Genomic DNA, 18,990 nt, shown 5'->3' on the forward strand with positions numbered 1-18,990 from the left:
AATTAATTACTCGTTTACTATTATTGTATTATTACAAGTACTCTTTATAAAAAAGTAGTCCGTATTATAATAGGTGCAGTCTGGTAGATATTTCTTGAGTCCTCAAGTCCCCGCTGTCGGCACCTTCCTACAACGCGCAACGCGCTGCTTTTGTTTTACTCGTATTATTGTAATAAACTCCAACATCAAATTTGAAGGGCCCATTGTGTCAAAAAAAAAAAAAAAAAAAAATTGAAGGCCCATAAGGGCCCCGAGATTCTAGCCTTCTACGAAATATCCCGAGTTTATATAGTAGCAAGTAATAACCACCATGACTTCTTAAAATCAAGTAGAGCTAAGTATAGCGGGAAAGTTTGCGTCTCACAACTAAGAGGTTGTGGAATTAAACCCAACTATATGTATTTTGTAGTGGGATTCCTTATCCTTCCCTCCACTTTTAAAGTAACTAAACCCGCTAATCTGGGATGAGAGCACTCGTGAGAGGTTCTCCTTAGTCCTTACCACCCAAAAAAAAAAAAAAAAAAAAAAGGCTTCTTAGAGCTTAATCTGATTAATTGAATTGAGCTGAATTGAATATTTTATGAGAGAAGGAAATTAAGAACTGAACAAAACTGAAAATAATATGAAGAGAACATGCCATTATAACTTCAAAAGTAGTATGCTTTGTATTTTTTTTCCCCTTTTGTATCTACACTTAGCAAATAGATTGGACTTGACCTGTGATTAACTCGCACTAAAATTAATTTGATTTAAATTTGGACCTTGATCTTGGACATACCAGACCCAAACTTAATCCGAACTCAACCCTACCTGCCCTACATGAAATCCAAAAGCGTGACAGAGTTGAATCTACTCGACTCACCCAATTTGAACAACCTGTTTGCCAATTGTAGTTCTTATCTTATACTAGTTTACGGAATATAAAGCATAATCAATTTTTTATATATATATAGTTTGCCAACAAATCATAAGTAAGGGCCTGTTTACTTTAACTTAAGTTCAGTTCTGTTCCTAATTTCATCCTCATATTCATTTCAGTTCAATTCAACTCAGTTCAGTTTAGAAAGTTAAAACAAGCCCTAAATTTAAGGTAATCTTCATAAAATTACCACTCGCTTCCTTCATTTTAATAGCTTAGGGCATTTATAAAGGAGAAATAACCCCATTTTAACAAAATGATAAACAAAATTTGTCAATCAAATGGAAAAGGCGTAAATAAATCAACAAATATGCATAATCAATAAGACATTTCGTTAATAAAAAAAAAAAGACATTTCGTTAATAAAAAAAAAAGACATTTCTAAATTATATCAATACATGTGGGGTCCATTTTTATAAATAGGTTTTAAATTTTTAATTTTTATGATTTTGCCACTTAATTTAAATACTCCCTATGTGTTTTAATAAGAGTTACACTTACCAAATCCGGTCGTGTTTTAATAAGTGTAACACTTCCTTTTTGGCAATAAAATACATTAAAATGTTATATCTCTCTCCTCTCATGGCCCCATACCCAAACCCACTAGTATATTTTTAATTACATCTTTCTTCTCACATTCATTACTTTTCAATTAACTCAACTATCTTTCTTTTACAATTATCTAATACTCCAATTACCCCACTTATCTCTTATTTTATTTTGTCAATTAAATTGCCTAAAACTATGTGCTGGTCAAACTGTAACACTTAAAAAAACACAGAGGTAGTATGAGTTTTTCTATTTTTGAAATTCAATTTTCTACGTTGTGCTCTTCAATATAACACTTTTCACAATGTAACTCGCACGTACATTTAGTAAATATTAAGTAATTTTGATATTATTTTGTTGTTAACAAATTCCATTAGTAAGGCTCACTCTCCACTAACTAATACTGTATTTTTTTTTTTTATCAATTTATGTGTTGAAAAATGTCTCGTTAAAGATGTTGAGGATATTTTGATTCTTAAGGATCCAAATTATGCTCAAATTTGACAAAAATAAAAACATAAATGGAGTAAAACAGACTACTCCCTCCGTCCCTAAATTACATTTCTCTTTGGAAATTTACACGGGAATTAAGGAGGGAAGAATAAGACAAATAACAATAATTAGATAATGCAATGGGAAGTACAAAGATAGATTAATTATTACTCATGACAAGTCATCAATCCTTTGCAAAAAAAAAGGACCAATCACATACTCCTAATTAAAAAAATTTAACCAATCGTATTCATTGTAATTTGGCACAAGGATTATGAATGAGATTAGGTAAGGATGAGTGAGAAAGCATTAAATATAAAACAGGAAAAGAGAGTTGATTTACTAAAAAAAACTTAACAAAAACAGAAAGGAAGAATGTAATTTTGAAATACCAAAAATAAAAAGGATGAATGTAATTTAGGAACGGAGGAAGTAGTTGAATAAAAAATTAGTCGATATTTATATAATAGCCCACGCACCCATGAGTGAGTTTCTCCGAGTGTCAAAAGGCCCTCTAGTCTCCTACCCACTCCCTCTCTAATCAATACTTTAATTTCTCTCTCCTCTTTCTTCCCCCACGCATTTCACACTGCCCTTCCCATCTTCTCCAAGCCGCCACTCCCTCTCTTTCACGTGTTTCATTCCTTCCTCTCCTCTCCTCATTTTTCATGAATTTCTCCTCTTTCTCTCTCCTTTGAAAATTCATCCCCCCAATTAAATAATCAAAATTAAAACCAATGATGAATCTCTGGTCATCCGATGACATTAATGGATCTTCATCTTCTTCCCTACTCATGATGGATTCCTACAACCCTTCCATCACCACCACCGCCTCCGCCTCCGCACACGACACCCTTCACAACCGTCTCCAAGCATTAATCGACGTCCCCGCCACCCCTCGAGGCGAGAGCTGGACTTACGCTATTTTCTGGCAGTACAGCATCGATTACTCCGGCCAATCTCTCCTCGGTTGGGGTGATGGCTATTACAAAGGTGAAGATAAGCAAACCCGTCAAGAAAAGGCCGCGAATAACCGGATTTCCCAGGATTTAGCTGAGCAGGAGCACCGGAAGAAGGTGCTCCGGGAGCTGAATTCGCTCATTTCCGGCGCTTCTCCGCCGGAAGATTCTGCCGTTGAGGAGGAAGTTACCGATACTGAGTGGTTCTTCCTTATTTCTATGACTCATACTTTTGCTAGTGGTGAGGATTTACCGGGCCAGGCCCATTTGAGCTCTTCCCCGATTTGGGCCGCCGGGCTTGAACGGTTGTCGAGTTCGCCCTGTAATCGGGCTAAACAAGGGTCGTGTTTCGGGCTTCAGACGATGGTGTCGATTCCGGTGTTGAACGGCGTTGTTGAGTTGGGGTCCACTGAGGTCATTTTTCAGAGCCCAGATTTGATGAATAAGGTTAGGGTTTTGTTCTGTTTTGGGCCTGGGCCTAATGACCCGGCTTGTTCGTGGCCGGTTCCGGTTTCGGTCCCGGGTTCTACCCCTGCTCCTTCCGGTGACAGTGATCCGACTGCGATGTGGATCAACGACCCGAACCCGCCGGAAGTGAAGGAGACGAGAAAAACTCCTACGCCGCCACCACCGCCGGCGGCGGCGGTACAACAACAATCTCAGCCGCCTCAATCGAAAGTGATTAATTTGGATAGTCCGATTAAGAGCAACGTTAGTGAGGCTCAGAAACCTGGGTTTTTTACCAGAGAGCTGAATTTTTCAGAGTATGCTGGGTTTAATGGAAGTGGGTCGAAGAGTAATGGGAGTTTAAAGCCGGAATCTGGTGAGATTTTAAGTTTTGGAGGTGGTGATGTTAAGAAATCAGTTAACAATGGTAACTCCAGTTCAATTTTTGGGGCGAATTCTCAGTTTTTGATGGAGGAGAATAGCAATAAGAAGAAGCGTTGTTCGCCTAATTCAAGAGGGAGTAATGATGAGGGGATGCTGTCTTTCACTTCCGGGGTGATTTTAGCGTCGTCCGGGGTTGGGAAATCGAGCAACAATGGCGGTGCTGATTCGGAGCATTCCGATTTGGAGGCGTCCGTTCGAGAGGTGGATAGTAGTAGGGTGGCACCCGAGCCGGAGAAGAAGCCGAGGAAGCGAGGGCGAAAGCCTGCTAATGGAAGAGAAGAGCCATTGAATCATGTAGAGGCGGAGCGACAACGGAGGGAGAAGCTTAACCAAAGGTTCTACGCGCTTCGTGCTGTAGTCCCTAACGTTTCGAAGATGGATAAGGCGTCCCTCTTAGGGGACGCCATATCCTACATAAACGAGCTTAAGTCGAAGCTCACAGACTTTGAGTCGGAGAAAGAAGGATTGGCTGCTCAAGTTGAAGAGTTAAAGAAAGAGTTGTTAGCCTCTAAAGGAGGCGTGGGATCACTAAACCATCATCAACAGCAACCACCACCACACTTTGATAATGACATCAAAGTGAACGGAATTAAACAACAGCATTTGATAGATTTAGAAATCGATGTTAAGATTATTGGTTGGGAGGCGATGATTCGTGTCAATTGTAACAAGAAGAATCACCCAGCCGCGAGGCTGATGGCCGCGTTGAAAGAGTTAGACTTAGATGTCACACACGCTAGTGTATCGGTTGTTAACGAGTTGATGATCCAACAAGCGACCGTGAAGATGGGGAACCGGTATTACAGCCAAGAACAACTGAGAATGGTTCTAACTTCTAAGGTATCAGATCACAGATAACAAAATGAAAATTAAAATTGTTGATCAGATGATATTTAGAAGTTAGTTACTTAGTTATGCTATGTTGTTCATATTAGCTATTATTGATCCCAGTATTAATTATTGGGTATTGTATAATTATAGTTTAGTTGAAGTTAAATTCTTAGCTTAAGTTTAGTGTATGTTGTATGTACAAGTAAACAGGAGCTGGGTATATATATATGCTTTGCCAATATCTGTAAATGGAAATAAAATACTTAGCTCCAACACCCAAGTTTTGATTCTTGGGTTAGAGTTTTGTTCTTAGATCTTGTGTATGTGCATAATTTCTCTGTTCTGAGCATTGAACTGAAATGTAAGGTTACTAGGGGTAACTACCATGGTAGTGTGTTAATAGTAACCTTTTGGGTCTATTCCTATCGGTTTACAGTTTTACACTAATTAGTGTTAAGGTTACGTGTATTTACACAATTACACCTCAACTCGGCCTCAACCCCCTCAATGGAGTTCATAAGAGGAACTCCAAGTCGACATGCAATTTATCACAACCACATCAAATTCGAATAATAATGTTCAATAAATAGCGTATAACTAGAAATGGAGCAATTATTTGAGGACGGACCATGTATAAGTAGTAGTATTCCATAATAGTGTTACGCGGAGTACTTTAAATAAATTGGCATGTGCAAGTTCAAAGAAATTAAAAAATCTGTGTTATGTTAGTAAAGTGACATTCACATGGGAGTTGTTGTAGCTGAGTAACAGTTTTTTGTTTGTTTATGCAAAATATAAAATACAAACTTTATAGTAGGTAGGTCTTTAGGTGGATATATTTGTACAATTTTATCTGGTAATTGAATAAGCATGTTATGTTGATTGGTTCATTAATAGCAAAGTGCATGATTTGGAAGATTCAGGTTAACTCACTCTCTCACTCTGTTTATCGCGTCACTGTTTTGGGATATCACTAACAAGTAACAACCACGTTTTACTTATTTCTGCTATTACTTTAAATGTAGCAGCATGTTTGGGCTTATCTTGTTAAGTTTTACAAACTTACTTGCCAAACTCGTCATTTCTTGTAGTTTTCCTTCCCTCTGCATCATTATTATTTAGGGGGCGTTTGGTTCAAACAATGGTATGGGTTTGGAATGAGGAATAAAACCTGGGTGGTATGGGGTTGGAACTTGATACTTGATTTCATGTGTTTGGTTTTTATCTAGGAATGATAGTTTTCCTTTTAATTTTAAACCTAAAGGTATAGGTATGAGCCATACCCACCTCCCCCCTTGGGTTTCAAAAACCCATACCTTGGGAGTTTGAGGTATGAGTTTGAAAAATGAAATTTCAATAAACAAACAAAAGGTATGGGTTTTGGTCATTCTAAACCCATACCTTATACCTAATATGCTTGAACTAAACACCCCCTTATTAGGGTTTAATTTAATCTTGTAAATTGTTCAATCTAAAATGTCTAAACATCCAATTCTATTCGAAATGGATTATAATCCGTAGTACTTGTATTATTTTATCCAAATTGAATTTAAATAAGAATAATCTATTATATAATTTGAAGGCTAAAAGATTTGTTTTTTGCCCTCCTAATATTTCAATAAAAAAATATTTAAAATATCAAGCAAGGTTTAGTCTACTAAAAAAGTTTGCGTTTCATTAAGTTGTGGATCAAACCCCTCCACTAGAGACACTTTGGGGTGGGGGATTTCCTTATCCTTTCCCCCCTCTTCCAATTTCCACTCCTAAAGGGCCTAGCTTACTGAGAATACTGACCCTAGTTGGGTGGACTTTAAGAGATTTCGGTCAGCAATTATGTTTACCCGATCAACATAAAATCATACAATCCTCATCTATGTCATTTGTATACGTCACTTTAATTATAAGTTACGATAATTTAACCATATCTACTAGCCTATATGTTTTAGCTGACATACCACCAATGATTTAATATTTATTCTCACCAATGATTTAGTATTTAATCTGGCAGCTAACTAACTCTTTGAACTCATTTAAATTTTAATATGTATAATACGGAGTAATAAACTAATAATGTAGTATTATATAGTAAATCATGTTGCCCATTCCATTATAAATTCATGCAGCTGCCAGACAAAAAAATAATGCTTATGTTATTATGTTAATTAATTCTACTCCTACTCTAATAAATATTTACATTTGACTTTGATTTGTTAACAACTTTGATCGTATTTTAATCAAGCTTAGGCCTTATGGGGCACCAAACAACCAACTGATAAATTTGCTTCTCTTGATATCATTAGGACTTAGGTGTTAAATTATCTAGCGAATTTGTATCTTAAGAGTCATTCTCTCACAATCTCACGTACATACTCCTTGTATACTTGTACGTGCCCGTACTTAGAAGCATGAAATGAGTATATGAAAAAAAAAATTATATTTACCTAACATTGTTAGGGAGTAATTGGTAAAGCACATAACCACATATCATATTCTTATCCAAAAAAATTGAAAATAAAAAGGAATATAATAATACGGAGTAGGGTGGAGCTTGGAAAACAGAGAATTTTTTTTAAAGGAGAAAACAGAGAATTTTTTAAACCTAATTTTCAATTCTTTTGCATTGCTTTAGTATGTTAATCATTTAATCTTACTCCTACAAAAATTGGCTTTATATCAAATATTGAAAAGGGTCATTCAAAAATTATGCCACAAATCTAATATGGAATTATATTATGGTGGACCAAGGATCGAATTAGTCTAGTATTCAAACCGATTTTTATTATTTTAAATACATTTCATATTCATATATCTTGAATGCGATATAATTATCAATAGTTTAATATTATGTTCAATTTAATAATATAATTGATACGGAGTATTATATAACCGCATAAGTGAAAAAAACATGTCATTATATGATCGGATTATTGCAGGTCAAACCAAAAGGCTAGAATTAGGATTTTAAGGACTGGAATCAAAACTAGAATATGTCGTTCCAATCCATACCAATTGGCCGGATTTTGCATGCATATCCATCCTTAGCTAGTCTGCTTGTTAAAACAAATATGCACCTTGAAGGTAAGTCCAAAAACAACATAAACTGTATATAGAGGTTGATCCCATCATATCAAGCAGAAGCAGTAAATGGTTTCTTAGAAGACAACGAAAATTACAAGTACATGTTAATTTTGTCAGATAATTATAGATGTTTTGTCATTGTCCATGAATAGGTGCAAACAAACTCCCACCCACCTTGAAATAGAGATTAGATATAGCTTAACTTTGATAAGAAATTTGTGATCGTAAAAGAAGCAACGTGATTTATTATGTTACATTGATCCCCACCTCCCAAAATTTTGTGAAGTATGTACTAATTATGATTCATTATATGGTCCCTCGAATGCAACACGCCAAAAGGTTTATGGATGTGCTATGCTCCGTACACTTTGGCCATATTTGGCAAATGGCTTTTTGGTGGCTTCTTGGTTAGTTTTTGGCTTTTTTATGTGATCAAATAGCCCAAAATAGTGTTTGCTAATTGGCTTTTGAGTTAGGGGAAAAGCTGGTTTTTAAGCCAAAATGAAAAAGATGCTATGAGTAGCTTTTTTGGTTGGCTTTTGGCTTGTTGGCCCACAAATTACCTAATAAACTGCCAACAACCAACAATAAATTTATCAAACACTTTTATAAACAGTTAGCTTAACAGCCAATATTCCAGCTGGTCAAACAAGCCAAGTGAACTAGCCAACCGCCAACAGCTATTTGCCAAACAAGGCCTTTATTTTTTCTTATACAAACTTTTGTATTGTTCTTTTTAACTTATCTTCAATTTGGTCCGGGTCATTAATCTTTTTCATTTTAATTCAATTCAATTTAGCTCAAAAGAACAAGACCTTTTAAGTCATTTTTATTTTTTAATACAACATCGCAATTTTTCCTCATAGTTTCACATATTTCATTGAATCAATAATATCTAAAATCTTTTAAAACGACAAATTATACTTCATCTACTACGAAATTACAACTTCCCGGCCAAGCCTATATATCCCAATCCTTCCATTTGAGGATTTAAACCACAATCTCGACTTCTTGAGTAACAATGTCCTCTGTATAATCCAATTAAGAACGAACATGGTTTTCTTTAGGGATAAACTATCCATGAACACATAGGCCGATGTTTTGCTAAGACAATTGTTCTTCCAAATTTGTTCAAAACAAGCAAACAAAACTAATCTAGCTAAGTGACAAGCTACATAATTGCCCCCTCCAGCTAAAATGGAAAAGAAAAAAAAAAAAAAAAGTTGGAAAGGGAGCTTTGAAACCTCCCATTTATTGATAAGGTTATTTTAAGCACGTTCTTATTTGAGCCGCAAAAGAACAAACGCAATTATCTTCGGGAAAAAAAAGGGGAAAATGGTTTTTTAAGAAATAGCAACGCTAGCAAGTATGCATTGTGTTACTGTGTTAGCGAGGATGTGATATGAAAGAATTTTGATTTTTACGCAAGTTCTCTTCAGTCTTCATTGTTTCATATTTTTTTTTTTTTTTTTTTTTTTTTTTTTTTTTTTTTTAAAAAAGAAAAAAATTCCCTGTTCTTTTTTTAATGTGTGTGAAGAATTTCCCTGATCTAATACTTACGTTAATGATACTCTATTCATACTGCAATGTAGTTTGATTTTTGATTTTTGATTTTTTTCCCTTACCTTCCCCACCCTTTTTTTTAGTGTTTGATTTTGATTTTTGCATTAAAGGCCTGTTCTCATTGACTGAACTCAGCTGAACTGAACTGAACTGAACTCAGCTGAACTGAACTGAACTCAGCTGAACTGAACTGAACTGAACTGAAATGAATATTTTATAAGAGAAGGAAATTAGGAGCTGAACTGAACTGAACTGAACTTAATTGAGCTGAGCTGAACTGAACTGAACTCAGCTGAACTGAACTGAACTGAATTTCAACGTAAGAGAACAGGCCCTTGTTAGTGAATAGTGATTCACACCTAAGAAAAAAATTTTAATCATGTAGATACCTATTGAAATTGGTCTCTGTTTAGTTTCAAATACTTCGTATTAACTTGTATTTTATATATATATATATATATATATATATATATATATAAGGTACTGTATTAGCTATTTAAGATATACCTACACAAAGTCTTATATGTGGCTAGCCACATGGTGTGACCACTTCACATAATCACATATAAAGCAATTAATTAAGTAATAATGGGTTACAATGATAAGCAAATGAGGTTACCTTAACGTATGTAGGTTACTTAAATGAGATAAAGGGGTTACTTTCTTAAGTAAATGGAATTATTCTTTCATTTTTTTAAAACAAAAGAATAGACGTTACTCAAATGAACAAATGAGGTTACTTATTTATAAATTACTTGAGTTTACTCGTATAATGAATTTGAGTTAATTTTATGGACAACATTGGGTTACTCATATGAAAATGTGAGGTTACTCATACATATAAATGAAGAAAACTCTAATAAACAAATGTGGTCATATCGTATGGCTAGCCGCATACAACTTATAAACAATTTTGCAATATTTCGTACTCCGTATTAAATTTTGGTACTAGAGTAATTTTTACGGAGTGATTTTCAATTATCTATAGTTATAGGTTCATCAAATAATTAAGTACATTGAAAAGTGTGCCAAGTTAACCGTATTAATTAGGAGTATTATAAAATTGAAACAATATTAGCTTAAACTTTACAGCACAAGACCTTTGTCAAGATTCAATGATTCTTACTACCTTTGCCCCAGGATCAAGCAAAGAGTTGCATCAATATTGAAATTTTGCTCACTTTTACCATCCTTTTTCATGAATTATTGAGACGGCTTTAGGCATTTGTCACAATCAACACTTTATCTGTACCAGTAATAATTACTTGTTAATCGATATAGAAAAAATTAATTAAGAAAAGCCTACTCATATGTACTGTGGATATTCCATTGTTTGATTCGTTTATGTCAAATATGGGTCTGGGCCACATCCGTCACGGGAGAGTGTACGTCCACCACTTTACAATATCAAGGAAGTTCTACCTCAAAATCATATGGCAATGAGGAGTATTATATAGTGGTGGTAACTCTTCAACCCTTTCAATGTTGAATTCTTTCAATACCATTACACTCCCCTTTAGTCTTTTAGTGTGGAACAAGAGAATGCTCAATGTGGGTTGTTCATGTGCTCAACAGTTTCAATTAAAATATATGAAGTATGCAAATTTCATATACATGGTATCAAAGTTTAGTAAATTGTTATAATGAATGTCTGATGAACATATTTTTTTGGTTGAATGTATGCATTTAACACAATGCCTGATTGCCTTCCAATGTTGGTCACTCTCGCATGAAGCCCATGTATTAGCTAGGCCATTTACAGATAGACTCTTCCAATCTACATTGCAATAATTGTTTTGTACAGACAGGTATACCATGCGCATGGTACACCAAGAAAAACATTATCAAGTGCAAATATGTACTGTTTGATTATATTATTATGCGAAGTATATAGTACTACTTGCCAAAGGGAAATGAGGTAAACAACTTGTTTTAACTTTTAGTTCTCATTTTTAATTTTGTTGACAACCAAACAGTGTAACAAGCAATACATTATAGTAGTCTCTTCGAAGACATCTGATAAAATTGGAATGATACAAAGCAATACATTATAGTGTAACACTGTAACCTCAAAACGGACTATAGTTACAAAATTTCCACCAACGAATACAAAAATCCATGTCCATTTCCATCAACAATTGTCCAATTATGGGGACCTTTGGTTTTACCATATTTCCTAATGATACTACATAAAATAACTGGTCACTCGTAGGACCATTATTTCAGAACTAATCGATAAAAATATGAATGACCAACGAAACCTTTTTCCAAGGTTTCAAAACCTAGTTTATCCCACGTTGTTTTTAGGATGTGATCTCATTATATTCACTAGTTTTTATTTATTTTTATTATTTAAGGATAAAACTACATACATCTATACATTATATCAATATAATTTACGGATATATTATATCATATCTCAATGAAATCATATTGAGTGGTTGTATGTCATTGATTATATTGACGGGATATGCTAGTAGGATTACCGCACTTTTAATAGGGCCACGTCTCAGTATTAAAATCCTCACCCTTCCTCGGCCCCAACCTACGTTGCCCTTTCATATCGAGTTAAGCCATTGTTATAAACATGTAATTTTAACTTATTTTATATTAATATTTTAGTTATAGCACTTTTATAATTCACTTTTATAATTTTTGTTAGATGAATTTTGGAAATTAAACCATTTATTTCTTTAATAGCTGTCCTTAATTTGGTTGAACAAAGGATATGCATTATGTTTTTTTATTTATACATTAAAGTAATTGCTATTATTAATCTCAAATCATTTGATCAGTTGAAGTTCATATAGAAATATAATTAGTAAAAGTCAACTGATTTTAGTATCTATCATTTTTTACTTTTTTATAAGTAGAAACAATGCAACATGAAGATTAATTCAAATAGTTCCTTCTAGGTTATCCTTGGGAGGGTTTCGTTCTAGTGCTTCGACTAGGGTTTCCTTTTTCTGAAGGCTTTTCTCGATTTCTTTCGAGTTTCTTGATCAGTTTTTGGTGTTTGTGCGTTTTATTTTCTTGAAATGGCGAATGTGGATGATAATCTCTGTGTCATAAAACCTGTTGGCGAAGAGGAGGTTACAGGGGAGGCTTCGAAAACAGAGGAGACAGAGGAAGTTATTGAATGGGATGATAATGGAGAAGAGGATGAGGACGCTCGCATTGAACTTGCTTTGGTGGGTAAAATCTGGACAAATCGAAATGTGAATTCCAACGCTTTCATTACTACAATGAAAGATGTTTGGCAACCTAAGCATGGCGTCGATATCTCGAACATTGGGAAAAATATGTTCATGTTCCAATTCCATCATTGGAGGGATAAGTATAAGGTATTGGAAGAGCAACCTTGGCATTTTGACAGGCATGCTCTGATTCTTGGAGAGACGACGGAATCGATTAAACCTTCTGAAACTCAACTCCACTTTCTGCCCATGTGGGTTAGGGTTTATAATCTCCCTCTGAAGGGAAGGCTTAATCTAAGTAATGTGGAGAAGATAGGCAACAAATTGGGCACTTTTGTTAAGATGGATAACTCGGCTCAGATTGGGATCGATAAATCTATTAGAATTCGAGTACTTGTTGATGTTAGAAAACCCCTATCAAAATCAATTCGATTAAAGATGAGGGGAGGTATGGAGGAAAGCTTTGACGTTCGATATGAAAAACCACCCATTTTTTGTTTCTATTGTGGGCGGATGGGGCATGGAGTAAAAGATTGTGATGATTGCAGAGAAGTTGAGGAACCAGTGGTTTCGTATGGGGCATGGATGAAAGCATCACCATGGAAATATAGCAATAGTTTTAAAAGGGAAGAGAGTGGCAGAGAGGAGGGGAAGTGCGCAAGGGAGTTGTTCGTCACAAAGCCAAAAGTTCCTGTTAAACAACCTAAACCTGGTGCTAAGGTGAGTGAGGTTGCTGAGAAACTTGGTGTAGTTGATCTAGGTACTAAGGAGGGAGAGAAGAATAATCCGCTTTGCATTAGTAATGAGACTTTTATGTTTAGCAGTGGCGAAAATACAAACAGCTTTGCTGCTCTGCCTTCTTCTGATGTGGATAAAGGTATTAGTGCAAAGAAGGCTGGTGGAAAAGTGTGGAAACGAAACCCGAGGGACATTGATCATAGTATGGACAGTGAGTTGAAATTAGCAGGAGAAAAGAGAAGAATGCGTGAAGAAGAAGGGAATAATGACAATGTGATGGAAGAAGAAGCTGCTGACAGAAGCAAGATACGGAAAATGTCACAAAAGATTGATAGAGTGGCGAGCCCCACCAATAGGGCTCTCGGTGAACAATGAATTACACCCTCTCGTGGAATTGTAGAGGCTTGGGGAGCACCTCTGCAATTAATGCTCTGAAACGCGTAGTGTTTCTTGAGAGCCCCCATTTGGTGTTCCTTTCGGAAACACGATTGAAGAGACATGAACTTGAAAAAATAAAATTCAAGCTGAAATTTAATTCTGCTCTGATTGTGGAATGTGAAGGGGAAGGTAGAAGAAGGAGTGGTGGTCTTGCGTTATTGTGGAAAAATCCTTTGGATGTGACTGTGAGATCGTTTTCCCAAAATCACATTGATGTTTGGATTAACTCACCTTTGCAGGATGGGTGGAGGTTCACGGGTGTGTACGGGTACCCCGAGGAGGAGAACAAACATATGACAGGGGCTTTATTGAAGAATCTGATGAACACGAATAGTGAGCCATGGTTGTGTGGAGGTGATTTTAATCTCATGTTACTTTCTAGTGAGAAGCAAGGAGGCCGTGCATTTTGTAATGAAGAAGCTGATATTCTCCGTGATGCTGCACATTTCTGCCAATTCATAGATTTGGGTTACATTGGGCATGACTTTACTTGGACCAACAATCGGGGAGGTAGTGAAAATGTACAAGAAAGGCTCGATCGATTCTTTGCCAATCAAGCTTGGAAGGACTGCTTCCCAGGCTCCTTTGTTACGCATCTGTCCAAGAGAAGGTCAGACCATCTGCCAATTTTATTATGTATCAAATATGCCATTCATACTCCAAAAAAGAAAAAGAAGAAAGTGAGGCTCTATCGCTTTGAGGAGATGTGGTTTAGGGATGAAAATTGTGCTTCCATTATTGAGAATACGTGGGTTAGGGGAGGAGATATTTGCTCAAAAATCGCCTTTACCTCGGCAAACTTGAGTGCTTGGAGTAGGGAAAAATTTGGTGATTTTGTTAAGGAGATAAAAGATTGTAGGGCGAGAATGGAGAATCTTATGAGTGAAACTCAAACGGATGAGGTGATTGCTCAAATGCGTGCCATAGATGATAGGATGGATGAGTTGGAGCGGAGGGAGGAATTATACTGGAAGTAAAGTAGCAGACAAGAGTGGTTAAAAAATGGGGATAAAAACACAACATTCTTTCATAATAAGGCAAAGCAGAGAGCCGAGAGAAACCACATTAATAAAATACAAAATGCGGCTGGTAGTACTTTCTTCGATGAGGACCAGATTTCTGCTGTTTTTGTGGACTACTTCTCTGATCTTTTCGCCTCCAATAGCCATGTTGAGGTTGAGCCTGTTATTGACAAAGTGGAGGAGAAAGTCACTGATCGTCAACGTGCTACTTTATCTGCCCCATTTCATGCGGAAGAGGTTCGGGAAGCTCTGTTCCAAATGCATCCTACCAAAGCTCCGGGTCCTGATGGTATGTCTGCTATCTTCTTTCAAAAATTCTGGGATATTGTTGGTGTTGATGTTGTTGAGAAAGTACTCGATATTCTTAACAATAATGGTGACATAGGCTCTATTAATCAGACTCACATTGTTCTTATTCCGAAAAAAAAATCTTGCGAGTCTCCTGTTGATTATAGACCTATTAGTTTGTGTAATGTGTTATATAAAATTGTCACCAAGGTGCTTGCTAATCGTTTGAAATTAGTTCTCCCTTCGATTATTCATGAGTCCCAGAGTGGTTTTGTTCCGGGCCGTTTGATTACTGATAATGTGTTGGTGGCTTATGAGTGCTTTCACTATCTCCGGAAAAAAAAGAAGGGGAAAAAGGGCTACTTGGGGTTGAAGTTAGATATGAGCAAAGCCTATGATCGTGTTGAGTGGAGTTTTCTAGAAAAAATTATGCTGAAATTGGGTTTGCCAGAAAATTATGTGAGTAAGATAATGTGTTGTGTTAGCACTGCTTCTTTCGATGTACTAGTCAACGGGCAACCTTCGAAATCTTTTGTGCCTAGCTGGGGGTTGAGACAAGGTGATCCCCTATCACCTTTTCTCTTCATTATGTGTGCGGAAGGTTTGTCTGCGTTAATCAGAGATGCTGTAAATAGGAGACTTATTCATGGTGTTAAAATTGGTCGGCATGTTAGCCCGATTTCTCACCTTTTCTTTGCAGATGATAGTCTTTTATTTATTCGAGCCAATGAAGAAGAAGTGGAGAATGTACTAGGAATTCTTTCTACTTATGAAATTGCTTCTGGTCAGAAACTGAATATGGATAAATCGGAAGTGTCCTTTAGCCGAAACATTGAGCAAGAACGGAAAAATATTCTTCAGATGAAGTTATCTTTTAAGGCCGTCGAGGGACATGACAAATATTTGGGACTACCAACCTACATTGGTAGTTCTAAAAAACAGGTTTTCCAAAATATTCAGGATCGGATCTGGAAAAAGTTGAAAGGTTGGAAAGAAAAATACCTTTCTCAAGTAGGGAGGGAGGTGTTAATTAAGTCGATAGCTCAAGCAATTCCCACTTATGCAATGCAATGTTTCTCCATCCCGATGAGCATTTTGAATGAGGTTGAGAAGTTGTGTCGTAACTTCTTTTGGGGACAAAAAGGGGATGAGAGAAAAATGAATTGGGTGGCTTGGGATAAGCTTTACATCCCAAAAAAGCAAAGTGGTCTTGGCTTTCGGAATATGAAAAATTTTAATAGAGCTCTTCTTGCAAAACAAGCATGGCGCATTCTCACTAGGGAGGACTCTTTGATGTCGAAAGTCCTTAAAGGCAAATATTTCCCGAATACCTCTTTTATGGATGCAAAAATTGCCTCTAATTCAAGCTACACTTGGAGGTCAATTTTAGGTGCTCGTGATGTGCTTTCGAAAGGTATAAGGAAGAATGTGGGAAATGGTTCATCTATCGATATATGGAAGGACCCATGGGTTCCTTCTCTTACTGGTTTCTGTGTACTGAGCAGCCGTGGTCAGACTGAAGATGCTCCTGCTACTGTTCGTGATTTAATGGAAAATAGAAGGTGGAATGTGCATACTCTCAATCTCAATTTTTCATCTTTAGAAGTGCAGGAAATTTGCAACATTCCTATTCCCCTTTTTGATAGCCCGGATTGCTGGACGTGGCATTGGACTAAGGATGGGATTTTCTCTGTCAAGAGCGCCTATAATCTGCTCATTATGGAGAATGATAGAGAGAAAGCTTCTACCTCCTCAACTATGGCTGCCTTTGATTGGAATTGTATATGGCATGCTGACATTCCCCCAAAAATCAAAATTTTCTGTTGGCGTGCAGTGAGGGGAGCTGTGGCTGCTCGTGTTACTCTTTGTGGAAGAGGTATGCTTGTGGATTCTACTTGTCCTATGTGTGGTGATGCGCAAGAATCAATCTTGCATATGCTGGTTTTATGTGATGAGGCAAAATTGATGTGGTACCTTTCTCCCTTGAGGCTGAATGTCGAGACTTTTGAGGGCAGCAACTTTGTTGATTGGTGTAGCAACGTGCGTGCAAAGTACAAAGATCATTCTTGGTGGAACAATTTCTGGAGTTTGGTGTGGGGAATTTGGTTGCGTAGGAATGCCTGGGTTTATGATGGTAAGAAGAAGGAATTGTCTGAGGTTATTCATAAAGCTGCCAGCATTGTTGGGGAGTTCGAAAATGCAAGAGAGCAGGGGGATAAGAAGACTAATGCTGAAAGTCTTCCGTGCTGTTGGAATGTTCCTCCTGCAGGGGTTATCAAAGTGAACTCCGACGCTGCCATTTTTGCTTCGAATATGGTGGGCTTAGGGGGGGTCATGAGAGATAGTGTGGGAGATGTTGTAGTAGCCACTTGCTTACTGGTTGCTGGTAGATTTGCCGTTGATGTTGCCGAGGCTATGGCTCTGAGGCATTCTCTGGTGACTGCTATGGAGTCTGGTTTTTTGAAGGTGTGTCTAGAAACTGACAACCTCAATCTGTACTTCAGCTTGAAGAAGAGAAGGGTGGATCAGACGTCTTTTGGCTTGATAATCAATGACATTCTGCTGCTAGCTAGTTCCTGTCATGAATGCACATTTGCTTTTGTAAAGAGAGATGGAAATCGGGTAGCTCATAGTTTAGCCAAGCTTAGTTGCAATTTTAATTCTCTTAGAGTATGGTTAGAGGAGTATCCTAGTGAGATACATGATCTTGTTTTGGCTGATTTAAGCCATCCTACTCCTTAATAAATCTGCTTGGTTCCCGTCAAAAAAAAAAAAAAAAACAATGCAACATGCATTAGAATAGTTTGTCTTGTTAACACATGCATGTAATTATTTAAAAGTTCAAGAAATATTATATTACTGGTTTTAACACTGCTTAGGGCCTGTTTTCTTCAGCTTAATTTAAGTCTAGTTTAGTTTAGTTCAGCTCCAATCAGTTCTTAATTTTCTTTTCCATAAACAATTTAATTCAGCTCTATTTAGTTCAGTTCAGCTCCAATCAATTTAGTTCAATTCAGTTTGGTAGATCAGAACAGACCGTTAATTGTGTTCTTACACACAAATATGTTCATTAGTAGCTTTGAATCTATTATAAAACATCACAGTGCTTATACATTAGTAGTGTAACCTCAAAGCTACTTCAACCAACAAAAGCTCCAAAAATTTCCCACTATATTATACATTGCATATACAAAGATCCATGTCCATTTCCATCTATTAACAATGATTGCCCTAGAATTGGGACGACCTTTGTTTGTCCTATTTTTCCTAATATATCACATAATAATGACTAATCAACAAATATATGAGCGGCCAACATTGATCTTTTGAGAATCTTTTTCCATGGCTCTCACATAGATATGTCCCTTAAACGGCTGTTACGTTGTTTATAAAATTACGTCTCATTAAATTCAATTCCTCGATTTGATTAATAACAGTAGTAATCGTCGTATACATCCAGATTCTTCATTCTAATCATATCATGTCTCGACAAGATCATATCGTTTAGTTGTAAAATTATTGACTTAAATATCTTATCAAAGTGTTTAAAAGGAGTATGAGGTTGACGAATTAAGAAGAATTAACGTTGATGAATAATGTTATGTGTGTGCATGGTAGCCATGGAAGGAAGAGGATAGGAGACGAAAAATGGGGTGATTAATAATACGCACGTGCTTTAAAACCAATGGAGCATGCATGATATGGCAGTTTTCTAAAGAAGAGTACTCGTAATTAATATTAAATAATTGGTGCCTAGCTGGTGGTGGGGCCGGGTGTTCTTATTAATAATATTAACACACACCAGAAGTTGGAGTTATGGACCAACTCGTAATCTCCATTACTCCTAGCTATAGTACGTTCTTCTACTCAAGTTTGTTTGATATTGTAAGACATGATAGATGCATAATTTTGAATTTTAAATGTGAACAATTTTTAGTGAAGGAATTTTAATATCGAGTACGTACTAGATTCGTCTAAGGCCCTATTCTCTTCAAATATTTTCTGTTCAGTTCGGTTCCAATAAG

The 18,990-nt window shown here is 36.4% G+C and overlaps 1 pseudogene; it reads left to right on the top strand.

Annotated features, from left to right (window-relative positions):
- Window positions 1–2,469: 2,469 nt before the first annotated feature.
- Window positions 2,470–4,953, top strand: LOC145597772 (transcription factor MYC2 pseudogene; annotated as a pseudogene).
- The last annotated feature ends 14,037 nt before the right edge of the window (window positions 4,954–18,990 follow it).

Source organism: Chenopodium album, chromosome 20 (genome assembly GCF_948465745.1).
Source record: "Chenopodium album chromosome 20, dcCheAlbu1.1, whole genome shotgun sequence".
Taxonomy (NCBI): domain Eukaryota; kingdom Viridiplantae; phylum Streptophyta; class Magnoliopsida; order Caryophyllales; family Amaranthaceae; genus Chenopodium; species Chenopodium album.